We start from the raw sequence: 13,835 nt of genomic DNA, 5'->3' as shown, positions 1-13,835 counted from the left end.
GGGGGGGGGGGGGGTTATATGTTGCCTGGGGAGGGTTTAAGCCTAATGTTCTGATAAAATTAAGATCCATTGCAATTCAAATTGGACTCACTTGACTTACTGTAGACTGCTGTAACAAAAGAAGAAGGAAAAAAAGTCATAGCCTGAAGCTGTCTCTAAACTTTCCAACACAATCGGACAAAAGTTACTTCTAAGAACAAAGTAGTAATGGTCACAAATTAAAAGGATATTGATTGTACAAATATCCAAGAAATTGCTGAAAGAAGCTCTTCATTATACAGATTATTTTTTTTTAATGGCTCCAATCAATTGTAATCAAGTCCACACAAAGCTCACTACTAGACACTGCAGACACACTGCTAGTAAATACATGGAGAGAAAATCCCTCACACTTCATCATTAATGGGGATTCTTACTGTGTTGTATTGATTCAGTCTTTTCTTCTCGACTTTGTATTAGTAACATAAACAAGCACATAGGCTAACCGTTTTATGGACTATTGCTTAGCACTGAAATTGGTGATGAACATCGCACACAAAGTGCCTGGAAGCTGCTTCGGTGTTTTCAAATGCGAAATAATGTTAGCATTTTGGTCAAAATCTCACCAGAATGGAGGCTCAGAGATTGATCTGTTTGTGTGGAGTCCTGGATGTGCATCAGGACAAGACCGTTGACTACAATCTTCCGTATAGCAAACGCAAACTTAAATTGACGAAAAAGTCAGTGCAAATAAGCTACGTTTATTTTTAAACACATTCTGCACGACATATTTTCTTTTTCCCCGCAGCAGACTTTAGTCTACATGCATAGAAAATACAGATAAAACGAGTTGAAAAAGAGTTGTAGAGTTCTATCTTTCCCCGTCTTACCACATGTGTTTACTTTATAGCTCTGTACTCATATCAAGCATTTCGAGATTTGAGAAGAAAAAAAAGTTGCAAAAAAACTTACTTCTACGGCGTGAGAAAAGTCTTTCTGAAACTACCCCCTGGTTGGTTTACGGGGGGCAGCTTTTCAAATCCGTGTTCTTTGTGGGTGAGCCGTCGTATTCCCTCAGAAGGACAGTTATTTCGCATCCCCGACGGTAGAAAAAGCACCGCTATTATCCACTTTCTTGGGCAGCAGAGTATTCACTTGTTAACGGATGAAACGAGCAGAAAACACTTATATTATCATTCCCTGTGCGTTTGTATTCCTGTCCCCCACCCCACCCCCCCCAGATCAGACGCTCCGAGTCAGAATCTCCTCAGTGAAATAAAAAGAAAATAGCCTATAATAATCCGTGCGCGACACCGCCGCGCGCGGATTTCCAAATGTATAGCCTGTCTCTTTATTGATGTCTCTCGTTATCTCCACGTCCCAGGTTTTGGATCCTTTCTTCCTAAATCCACCTCGCACGGACTGGGGGTGGGGAGACAGGAGTCAAATGCCCCCCTTTCTTCCTCCCCTCTATTGCAGTGAAAAAAAATACTGAGCCTTGTGCTGCGTTCAATGCCACCTCATAAACTTCGTCCCTTGACTTCTACGGAGTAATAAATCCTACCACTTGGTGCGTTCATGCACGTTTAGTCGGAAATCATACCACAATTGGACCTGTAACGAAACGAGTTACCGTGGCTGATCTTTTATTTTCATAAATCTAGGCTGCCATGGCACAATGAAGAGAAGACAAAAACACAGAGCAATGGTGCAGTGACATGAAGCACTGAGTATAGAAAGACATTTGGAAAGATATTTCACTATGTCTATGCAGTTGTTTTTAAACGTAAAAGTGACTTGTCTAAGATACAAACATCTAGGCTAAAGTTACAAAGTACAAGAACCTGGTTTGCAATAAAAACAATTTTAAATTAAAGTAATTGAATTAAATCATAATTTCTGATGTTCTATAAATAGTTATGAAATTGCATGCAAAGGAGTAAAATGTGTGACCACTTTCCACTGTCAATACCAAGCAGTGTTTTTAGAAAGGTATTTTAACAACCAAAAATAAATAAGCCTGGGGCACTTAATAGCAAAATATTCGTTGTACTGCTGCACATCAGTTAAAATTCAAGGCCGGAACAAACAATTTGGAAAATTTACTTCATGTTAATTGTTTAGTGAATATTTAATACTTTTCAGTTCAGTCTGTCCTGTTTGTCCTTATTACAATTTACATTTCAAAACTAGTCAAATTAGCATCAATTGTTTTAATTTCAGTGATAATAAAAAATAAAACTTTTGAGTTACAATGTGCTACAAAACAACAGCAAAACAAACAATTGGCTGCAATAAAAGTCTTGCTCTAGTAATTACTCACATTCCAAATTAAAGGGAAAACAAATTACAAGGATTTACAACAACGTCTGGTGAGAGTCTTCATCACTCTTCACCCTACTCCTTTCACTTTGCTGTAAGTGAGGAGGGATTTGGACATGAGTTCATCCAATCACATTGGCTTTCAGATAAAACAGCAACTCTGATTGGCTGGTAGAATTTGAATTTGAATAGTGACAGCTAGTGCCCACTTTGTCCAGTAGGGAGGCAAGACACAGACTGGAGACACATTAATCCACTGACCCCAGCCAGCATGCAGCCAAATGTCACTTTATCTTAGGCTGAGGTTAGTCAAGTTTTCTTTACTTTTGTAAGAGATTGTATTCCAATCCAAATCCTCTTCTGGCTCAGAAGACAAGTGGAAATGTCTGTCTGATACTGGGATTTAAAAGTCATTGTGGCTCTGAAAGGAAAGAAAAAAGTCTTGTCCCCTAGCCCAGTCACAACTCCTCAGCTAAAGGACACTGGTAGCTGGCTACGTCAGATCAACTTCCTGGTGCATTAAGGACCAGGGGGTATTATGGGAAATTAGATTAAATTTGGGAATCTTTGGAAAGGGGGCTACAATTTGTGAGGCACAGTGCATCAAATGAAAGGCCTCTCCTGCCCAATTGGAAGGAGAGTAGCAATATATTTTGTGTGAACTTTTCAAGGTATGCAGGCAGTAATGGATGGTAACGGGCCCTTTTTAAAAGACCCATCTTAGCTGTGTGCTGGCTGAAAGCCATCCTGAGCCACACGCAATCCTCCACTGCCCTCTCTCTGCTCTTTGTTTAAAACCCAGCGTGACATGTAACACAATATAAAGAGGTGTAAAGGTATGTGTGTGGGGTCTAATCAATTTAACCGGTGAGTAAAAAACATGTGATTATATCACGTAGAGTTCTCCCTTGGCCTCTTATTCACACTACAGCCCCTTATTTAATCAGGCCGGTAAATCTTAGCTACAACCCAGAGCTCTCACCGCCGTTCCCCTGGTGGTGTGAGCCTTAACATGGTAAATTTTCAATCGGGTAGGGAAATGCGCTCTGTGGCCAAGGCTAGTGCTTTAGAAGGATAAAAAGAGCACTTACCGCCTGACATGTGCAATCCATAACGGAATAATGAGACTCCTCTACACTAGGAGCTCTCTTCCCCTGCTCTCCCTCTCCACATTTTGTTTTCCTTGTGAGTGTTCATAAATGCCATGTAAATTCAAAGAGCGGAAGATGTGGCGAGTGCTCCAGGGAAAGCGCTTAATCGTTTGCATCTTGTTACCGAATCGTGTAACAGCATGTACTGTGTGAAGATGCTCCAAACGACCAGTGAACCTCGTTGAAACAACTGGCCTCCTGTCAGCTGTTATGTCTCCAAGTGAAGCTGATACTCACCATGATGTCTGTTTATCACTGTTGTCCAACAGGAAACACTAGCATCCAAGACGAAAGCATTTAAGGGGATAAGATTTTAAAGGACTTAGGGTCTTGAATCTCAACACTGACATGAGACTGATGTCCATACAATTTTGAAATCAGCATCTATAGTTCTTATGAGATAAATACACAGATTATGATTTATTCAGAATGTGCAGTCGATCCACTAGTATTATGGTGTGATCTTTATATATATATATATATATATATATAAATATGGAAAGTAAGCAATAACTTCACCCAGTTGGTGTTCATAATTTCTTTAAAAACACTTTACCCCGGGACTCTGGGTAGCTCACCTAGTAGAGCACGTGCCCATTTTTTAAAGGTTTACTCCTCGACACAGTGGCCACAGGTTTGACTCCGACCTGTGGCCCATTGCTGCATGTCGTTCCCCATCTATCTACCCTTTTCAATAAAGGCCTAAAATGCCAAAAAACACTTTATAAAAAATACATTAACTACACTATTAGAAGAGCATTTGTTCTTATAGCTAATTGCTGCTTTTTCACAAACGATGCATCTTCATCAAAAACATCTATGCCACCATTAAAATGTAAGCAAACTGTACTTAGATGAACGAGGATGGGTATTCTTTCAATATAGTACTGCTTACTTCTATTTACAGTGATGCTCAACTCAAAAGCCAACAAAAGGGCTGTTACAAACGTGTCAACAATGCCAAAGTTTAGCTAGTCCAGATTTACCTGCATACTAACAATTCTTTCTTACGCCTTGTCCTGTTCTTAACTCAATGTAAGACTCAATGTGAGACTGTAAAAAAAAAGTTGCTTCTTTCCTCATTGTCACCCTGCTCCCTTCCATTCATCTGTCACCCCTAGGGGTTGAGGTACAATCACCTCTGATAGCAGTGGGCCATCGCTCACTCTGTCCCTGGAGGCGACAGCCCACTTACTGCCAACTCTTGCTCAAATGGAGGACATTTCATCACCCCACCAAAAACACAATTAAAAACATGCGCACGGGGCAGCCGGCGGCCCTCGAGAGCCACCCCTAGTCGCAAGTTTAGGAACTCTGAGCCTGCCTCGCCCTCATATTTACCGTAGATATTTACTCTCCCTGTGGTTGACTGTTTGACAGCTAAGTTGGAAACTGCTATGTGGAGTTTCAGTGCGAACAAGACAGTGGAAGGGAGAGAGAAAGTGGGCCAGCACTTGGTGCTTACCCATCTCAGAGAGAAGAGCGGTAAGCACGTCCACCGTTGGTGCACGCGTAGCCTTAAGAGTTTGCTGATAAGTGTCTGTGCACTGGGCTAGAATCCTTTCCTAGACTCCTTTCCTTTCCTCCCTGGAAGCCAAAATGGAGGATAGTGTGATGGGGTTTGAGGTGATGACACACACACACATACACACACACACATACTGTACACACACAAACGCACACAGCAAGTAGCAACACAGGCAGACTGACGGCTATTAGAGTGCAACGATGCTCCCTCTTATCTCCCACAACGATAGAGATCTACAAAGAGCTTGAGAGAGATTATGAATTCATTACCTTGATACACAAGCGAGCACTGCGATAGGCAGGAGTTTGAGAATGGAGATTGGAGCTTGGTGGGTGTACTGGGAGGGGCAGGGATGGGAATGAAATGAATAACATCCTGTTGGGTAGAGAATACATTTTTAAGCTCTCTCTGCATTTTTAAGAATTTTTGCATGGATGCATTTCATTACAGGTCATCATATGGTCCACTGTCTTGCTGAGCGTCACTTTAATACAAAAGAATATGGGGGCAGTTGCAAGGTTACAATCGTAGCTTCTAACAACAGACAACCCTCCCATGTTGTCTCTAATTTCAAATTTACAGCAACAACATCTGGGCAGGTTTCATGTCATGTCAATGCCGACATTAAATGGTGTGTTTTTTTCCCATTTTGTTTGATTTCTTCCATTTTCCCCACAATTTTAAAGTAACTGATAATAAAAGAAGAGTAACATTTGTGATTGCTGTTATGATTTTGGTGAAATCTTTGGTGCTGCTCCGTGGTGTCATGTTTTGACTTGCTCTCACTACAAAGAGAAATGCGAGCAAAATCCCATTTTTGTGCATTCAATCCATCATTAAATACATCCTGGCATGAGTGCATGATCCAAGTCCTCACTTAACAAGTCTAACAATGGCCATTGTTGAGAAGACATCAGATAAATGCCTACATTAGAGTGTTATTTGTTGATATAATGCATTAGAGTCTGTATAACCCTCATGGAGGACTTTTCTGCTACCAAACACTCACTTACTTCCGCCTCTCTCGTTCTCCTTCAATTCTCCTGCATTTCTTTTAACCAATCTCAATATGGCTTTCTCTCTGAGAGTGTTTTCCTTCCAGCGCTGTTGAACTCAGACGACATTTAAAAGCAGGTGAGTTTAGTGCAGCTAAATAAACCAAATAATTTCAGAAGAAAAAGTGAGGACAGAGGGAGAAAAAAACACGGACAGAGAGGGAGTGTTTTGTATTACAGTGTTTATCTGTGTGTCCTGTGAATACTGTTGTATGTCGTGCCCACTGTTACTTCTAATAAACACAACGTTATTGAGTACACAGCTAGCTAGGACACACATGTCCACCATCTTCCACACACTAACCCACCAGTTCACATGCATGCGCTAACCTGCACACACCGGGAACAACCTTATGCCGTAGTAAACAGTGTTGAGGGGAAATAACACGTTAACACCCACTGCTGCAGTACATTTCAATTTATTAAGTTGACATTACTGGACTGAGTGGACGGTTAGTGTCACTGCCACTGTATGCCACTGCTGTGAACTAGTGAACATTTCATATGTTCTCCACTGGTGTGTGTGTAGGGTTAGACAAGTACTTGCCTTTGATTAAACACTATATTAAATATGCATGTCAATATGTGATGTTGATGTTCCACCATGTCTACAGCTATGTAGAAGGAGTCTGTAAATCATTTCTAATTAAAAAATATTTTATCCTGGAAAGTAAAGGTGGGATTTACTTAAAAGTGGTTAACATAATTAAATAAAATCTCATTAGTCTGTGTTTTCTGTGTGTGTTAGAGGCTGTATGAGAGGCATGATAAGACTACTGGTGTAACCAGCATTCCTATCATGTTTGGGATAAAACTGACCAAATGTAAACTAAAGAAAAAAGATCAGATATCAGCAACATTGATGTAAAAATATAAATTCTGCTAACAGACATATCCAGTAAACGCTGTATTGCCTTATAATGCCTAACGTTTTCTGTGAAAGCTTGTTTTTAGTGTGGTAATAAGCCCTTTTACTGAGCAATAAGTACCTGCAATGGTATATATCCATATAAATCCATCTTTCAGAAAATTAAAAACACAGCTTTGATTGTTTTGCTGAAACAACCCAGTGTATAATTTATGCTGTGTGTAGGGGTGTTTTTATGCAGTAATATGTCATTACTCTGTGTACATGTTTGGATGTGTAGTGTCCCATGAATGTGTCTTTTGTAAATATGTATGCCTTTGAGTGATTTTTAATGTGCTGTGTGTGCATATGTGTCTTTCAATTTGTCATTCTATACAGTGTACTGTATGTGCGTGCATTTGAGTGCCTTTATTGCTTTCGGGTCACTGTGCGCGTGGTGCTGTGTGCAGATGTAAGTGTGCCTTTCAGCGAGTGTTTGTGCACATGTCGTGAGTGTGTGTGCATTTCTACACCGCGGAGAGGCGTGTGAGGCCAGAGAGGCTAGGAGTGATGAGTGATGCCAGAGGTGGTTTTCTACCAACCCCTCTGCTGGCTTGCTGGCTCACTAATGGCCTCCTCAGTGGGTTGGCTGACCGACTTGCTGGCTCTCAGTCTTCCTTATTTAGTATAGTGAAAGGTGGGGGATGGTGGCAACGGTGTAGTGGATGGGGGAGCAGTGGTGCTCTGTTTACATTCAGGTTCAGAAGGTCAGAGCACCAGAGTGCCATGGAGCAAACACAGATCACTTAAAGACAGTAAGAGAGAGAGTCATTGCTTCACGGCCGTCGACTGGATGGATCGGGGCTGATTCGGCGTGAAAGAGTGTGATGGTGTGTGTGTGTGTGTGTGTGTGTGTGTGTGTGTGTGTGTGAGAGAGCAAAAGAGGAGGGCTGATAGCAGTACATACTTTGGTGAAGCCCCGAAAAAAGATAGCTTCTGCAGGTAATTTCCACACACATACACACTCTGTTTTCTCTTTACCCTCTCTTGCTCTCAGGCCCTGGACAGTTGAGAAGAGTCAGTGAAAAGGAAATTAAAGGCAACCATCCTTACAGTTTTGCTCTTGTCCGCTTGACTGCCTGCATGCCTGCCTGCATGCCTGCCTGCTTGCCTGCCTGCGTTCCCTGGGCAATGTTTATGCTGTGCCCTGTCCAGGACAGAATAGATTCGCCCACACAGCACTGTGCTCTCAACCAGAACCTAAGTAGGTCTGGCAAGCCCGAGCCACAGTCCCATTCACTCTCACTCCTCTGGATTAGGCCCTATGGCCTGGGGCAACACAGCAATGACTGCATTAATAGACCTAAGATAGCATCTCTTCACCCCACCCTAAAAATATCTATCCAAGTCTTTCATATTAGGACACATCAGCAGGTTGCTTAATTCCATCCATCAGCTTTCCCAAAGCTTAGCAGGATAGTTTGCAAACTACTTGAGGTAGTTTTATGAGAAGTGTTGAGTGTCTGCTGGGTCGGTCAAAGCCCTCTAGCTGGTATAAAATGTGTTAGAAGGAGAATGAGTTCACACTCCAACCTGTAACAGGTTGTCGGAATTTATTTTTAAGTTGCCCTCAACAAGTAATGACATACTATAAATTGGATGTGCTCCAAGTTCCCAAAAAACAAAATGGATAATTTCGTCATTATTATACAAGACATAAAACAAAAAAGGGACCTTTAAAAACTATCATGCTGCACAGCTTTTCACCATCACTCTGAGAAAAGCATTATAAGCAAAACGTATTTAATTCCCAATTGCCATGAAATTAGATGTGCTGGCATAATCAAATTCATTACCTCCAAACTATTACAACAATTTCTTTAAATGCCGCTACACATAAGTGGAGTGTATATAATTGAATACTGCTAATTCATTGCTGTGTCTTTTCTCTTTATGATGTATATTAGGGTTGTTGCTAGTACAGTACAGTACGTGGGCAGTGAAGGCATTGCCGTAATGAGGGTGGTGGCAGCATGCAGGGCACATTATACAGCCTGTCAGACTTCCAGTGCCATGCTACGGGTAACACCACTCTGCTAGAACACAATGCCTCTTGATGCCAGCTGTAGAGATTAGCAGAGCTTTGTTTAATTGTGCTGCTAACATCCTAGAAGCTGCTGCTCTATTTTCCTTAGAAACTAGTCTTTAAAGCTCAGCCAACAGTTGCTGCTGCCTGTACGTTTAGGTGCAAAGGCCTTAGGGATTTGGAAAAGTCCTGCAGAAGGAGGCACCTGAATCAGCATCACCTTGTACAGGTGATCATCAAACTGAGATAGATCTCAAAAGGTCTAATTCAAACACCACTACAGACCACCGAGCAACAAATCTCAGTGGGCTTATGAATAAAGAGTTTCTTTCTCTAAGGTCTACTTGTGCAATTTTAAACCAAGAAAGCATTCACAGGCCCCACTAGTGGCCCCTTGAGGCCATGTTTCCACTTTAATACGACTGAAATGTTTTGCAACAAAAAGTCCTGAACCAGTGACAAATCTACCATCTGACGTAAATGGCCATCCTTAGAACCAAACACTAGTTGGGATAAACAACATAAAACACTATTGTCAATTACATTTTGTCTAATTAGAGGATTCCCCCCTCCCCTCTAGAGTTGGATATCTCATTGTTAGGGAAAATAAAACTTGCAAATTACACCTGCTGGCAAAGTGCAATCTAACAATGATGACCTTCTATCAATCCACCACAAAAAGTTTCACTGGAGATTTAATTGAAGTCTGTAAAAGACCGGAAGCAGCTCAACAGACTTGTCTTTTTATGGTTTCTGTATTAATAGTCACATTTTCAGAGACTTGTGAACACATGTTTTGTCTGTGGGCTCATCAACATGTAAGGCATGCGAGTATGTAAGGCAGCAATCTAATTTTGCTGGCCGACTGACTTTTTAATGTGCAATGTCCTTATTTCTTTACTTGTGATGATTTCACTTTTGTTTTCAAAAGAACATTGTTAGGAATATACTTTTAATATTTAATGTGCTTTTCAACTCTAAGTTTTTCTTTTTATGATGTGCTCATTTTTATATTGTTAGTTGGGTGGTAAAGTATCCAGAAGTAAACCCAGAGCACAAGCATTTTATTGCATTGAAATAAACCTCTGTAATTCATAATGCATATGACAAGAAACTTATAACTGATGATTTTAAGCCAACGTAATTGCCATCCGATTTTTAAACTGCTCTAGAGAGCATCTCCAGCCACACAAAATTTTGTGCTTTCTGTGTCTGAGAAAACAAGGATACAGATGAATAAATCGTTGATATGTCAATTACACTTTTTTGCAGAAAGCAGATTTTAGAATTAAAGTCCTGGAAATTCTCTGAAATTTCTTTGCTGATGTGTAAATGACACAGAGTGTGGTAGTAAAACCCACTACTATGCTCTTTCAGTTTCCAGCTTGTTGAGCCTATGGTGTGGGGTCCAGATGTACTATCTCGCCTTTTCAGCATTTTTGCAGTCAAAAAATCAGGTCACAGAGGCTTCACTATCATCGCAGCCCAATATGCCAAATACAGCTGTTAATATCAGGCTGGTGGCCTCTGGCAGTGAGGTGACAAGAAGCTGGCCGCCCCCTGCACATGAAGAGGGGATGTCTGGGCCTGCATCTGCTCGAACACCCATTAGATCACACGTCTCTGCAGTCTCTGCATGTCTTCTGCTCTGCCAGCAGCACTAATAATCAAGTTATGATATGGAAACGAGGATGGGGTGTGCAGTGTATGTAATAGCGGAGTCAACTACAGTAGATATTTCAGATCGAAATTAAACTATCCACTGGACTGGAGCTTCAGAGATAAGGACATTTTGCCAGACAATCGAGAGATTACATTTTGACCTGATGGTGTAATATCTGGAGGAATATGACTAATCTACACAGACATACAGAGCATGCATCTAAAATGAAATGGTGGGGTCTCAGTCCAAAATTAATAATTACACTGGAAAAACCGACAATTGTTGTTTATTCTCCAAATTTAAAACAGTGATAACTGATATCTTACCCCTTGGTTTCAAGGGCCAAGGGCTGGGGGTAAGGGGTTAGGGGTATGGGGTAAGATGGAGAAATGGGATTCAGCCTGTGACTTTTTAAAAATAAGTCTGGCTATAATGTTTTTTTTTAATTCTCTGCCTGAGTGTGTTGCTTGTATAAACTAAATGTGCTGTCAGGATGTCCAGTATTTCCCTGAATGACATATTTTATTCTCAAGATACTATTCCAGGAAAACAAAAGTTAGATAAATAAACAAAATGACACATATAGATTTAAAAGCAGGAGGTAATTTCAATTAAATGAGGCCTAGGATGTTATTTCAAGGTGTCTAATCTCAAGATAATGCCAAATGCTACACAGAGTGCAAAAATAATGAGTTAATCAATCTCAAGGAGAGTACGTGTAGGAAACCTTTCAAAAGGAATTCTGCACTTAGTGGTATGCACCAACATGGAGAGGAGTGGATATGAATGGGCATGTCAAACGAGTACTTTGACTACATTACACTTCTATACTGATGCATGATAGCTTACAAGTCTGAAATGTGGTTTGTTGAATGAAAGAATGGCAGTGGTACAGGAGGATCTCCTCAGTGACAGCTGGCTGTGACAGGTAGATGATAGCTCTCTCTCTCTCAATTCCCTTCAATTCAAATTGCTTTATTGGCATTAATGTCAGAAATGACAATATTGTCAAAGCATCAAGGATAATAATGTGAGAAGAAATACATACATCCAATTCATTGAGTAAACTGAAATCTATACATTTAAGATAAAAAAGGAAAAAAAAAATCAACAACAGTGTCAATCAATCAATAAACAGTAAAATCTCTAGTGTGAAATGTAAGAAAGAAAAAGACAGAAGCAAACCAACAACAAAACGTGAAAAAACACTTGGTGAGAAGGCAGAGTAAGCTGTGGGGAGATGAACTACAGATATTACGTGTTGTGCTGGTTGTCTCTCAGGCTGTGACATACACTCACATGTCTTTGCTTCTACAGCGCTCACCCTATTTTTTCCAAGTAGATGTTGCATTTTTGTTGCAATTTTGGTAAAGAACTGAGTTCTGATGTCAGCATATGTGCAACGTTGAAGCAGGAAGTGTTGCTCTGTCTCCACCTGTCTCTGTGGACAGAGCTGACACAGCCTGTCTTCTCGAGGCAGCCAGGTCTGTCTGTGGCGGCCGATTTCCACAGCCAGACTGTATTTCGTTTCATTGTATTGGACTGTGGGTGCTCAAGTGTTCAGCTACTGTGTACTCCCGTTTTAGGGCTAGGTAACAATCCATTTTGCTTTGATGTTTAGTAGTGTCTTTTCAATAGGTCATGTATTTTTGTTTTTTGTCTGCAGATGATTTGGTTGGGCTGGATGGTTTAGGGGGTGTCCTGAGGTTCTGGGGGTTGTGAGGTGAGGGAGCTGAGCGGGGTGTCCTGAGGTTCTGGGGGGTGTGAGGTGAGGAGCTGAGGGGGGTGTCCTGAGGCTCTGGGGGCTGTGAGGTGAGGGAGCTGAGGGACAAGACTAGCTAATTGACTCTATTACTACCGTTCAGAGTCTCTACTATATACTATTCAGAGTCTCTCTCTCTCTCTCTCTCTCTCTCTCTCTCTCTCTCTCTCTCTCTCTGCCTCAGCCGAGCTGTCAATATGGATGGATTGGTTTAGCACCGGGAGAACAGAAAATTTGTGGAGGAAGATGACAGTTGACGCTGTCACATGATCATTAGGAAGGGAAAATAAGGACACTGGTCTTGCAGTGTCACTTTTCTTCAATAATCTTTCACACCGTTGTATGGACGTCTTTACCTAAAGTTCTCTACATATCGGCACACAAAGTATACAGAGCATACCGTATGAATCAAATGCAGTGACTGGTGACTAAGCAGAGAAACCTATTCTTGGACATGTCAATCTTTTTCTGGGTGTTTTCCTCTACGGTTTTGATGAATTGCTTTCTGTCAGAGTCCATTAGTGACAGCTAAAACAATGATTTATTAGACAATAGAATTTTTCTGCAGTTTTTCAACTGGATACAGCCCCACTTTGGGAATTACAAAGAATAATTTAAACATAGACTTTGCCTGCTGCAAATTTTAAGGAAAATTGTCATTGGAAATGGATTCATTGATAGGCACAGGGTTGCTTCGAACAGTTATTAAGTGTCATCCGCAATGGTGTGAAAGACGAGAAGATAGGAATAGCTAGGGGATAAAAAGCTGAAATCGGCAGATATACACTATAAAAATGGAAAGGTGGAGGAAAGGAGAGGTTAAACTTGTCTGAAAATTAGACAGACCTGAGGGTTATACTGTAATAAAGCATATATTTGTGCCAAACAACTAAAATCGGTTATTATGCATGGCGTAGGACTCCTTTTGGAAAACTACATTTCTCTCCTAATAAATATGACAGTGCATTGTGCACTTACCACTGGGTTGTTTTCAAAACCTCTTTAGCTTCATATCTTCAGCCCTCTCTAGCGGCTTCTTCTTTTACTTCTTCTTCTTGTTACTCTCTCACGTGTACCTTTAAAGTAGATAGAAAAAGGGGGAGAGGGAGAAAAAGAGAAAAAGATGAAAGAGAAACATCAATGAAAGGGACTACTAAATGAACTGCCTCCTCATGTGGTAGGTGGGGGAATTCGACAAACGCTAAGATGAGCTTCTCTCTCTCTCTCTCTCTCTCTCTCTCTCCGCCTTGCCCTTTGTGACCGCAGGACGACAGTTCTCGGGCAAAGAGGAGGTTTGCCACTGATTGCCTGAGAGCAGTGGAGTGCGAATCTGCATGAAGTCCCTCCTGGCTTTCTTTTTTTTTCTTTTCTCCTTCACATCTCTAATGATCCTGGTCCAAATCTGTGGGTGGGTGGGTGGGTGGATCTGTGCATAAGTGTGG

General features: G+C 41.1%; 1 protein-coding gene across 21 annotated transcripts in view; it reads right to left on the bottom strand.

The window, feature by feature from the left end:
• ptprsa (protein tyrosine phosphatase receptor type Sa) overlaps positions 1–13,835 on the bottom strand; it is a 241,274-nt gene that overhangs the window by 177,700 nt on the left and 49,739 nt on the right. For 20 of the 21 annotated variants that reach the window (XM_032526600.1, XM_032526609.1, XM_032526605.1 and 17 more), the window contains one exon: positions 13,372–13,469. The gene's annotated coding sequence lies outside the window, so the exon portion shown is untranslated. Of the gene's footprint in view, positions 1–951; positions 1,454–13,371; positions 13,470–13,835 lie in introns of those variants that run through there. The other variant, XM_032526602.1, reaches the window with a different exon arrangement.

The sequence above is a fragment of the Etheostoma spectabile genome, chromosome 9 (genome assembly GCF_008692095.1).
Source record: "Etheostoma spectabile isolate EspeVRDwgs_2016 chromosome 9, UIUC_Espe_1.0, whole genome shotgun sequence".
NCBI lineage: Eukaryota > Metazoa > Chordata > Actinopteri > Perciformes > Percidae > Etheostoma > Etheostoma spectabile.
The sequence above is the reverse complement of the archived record's forward strand: the minus strand, read 5'-3'. Positions and strand labels throughout refer to the sequence as shown.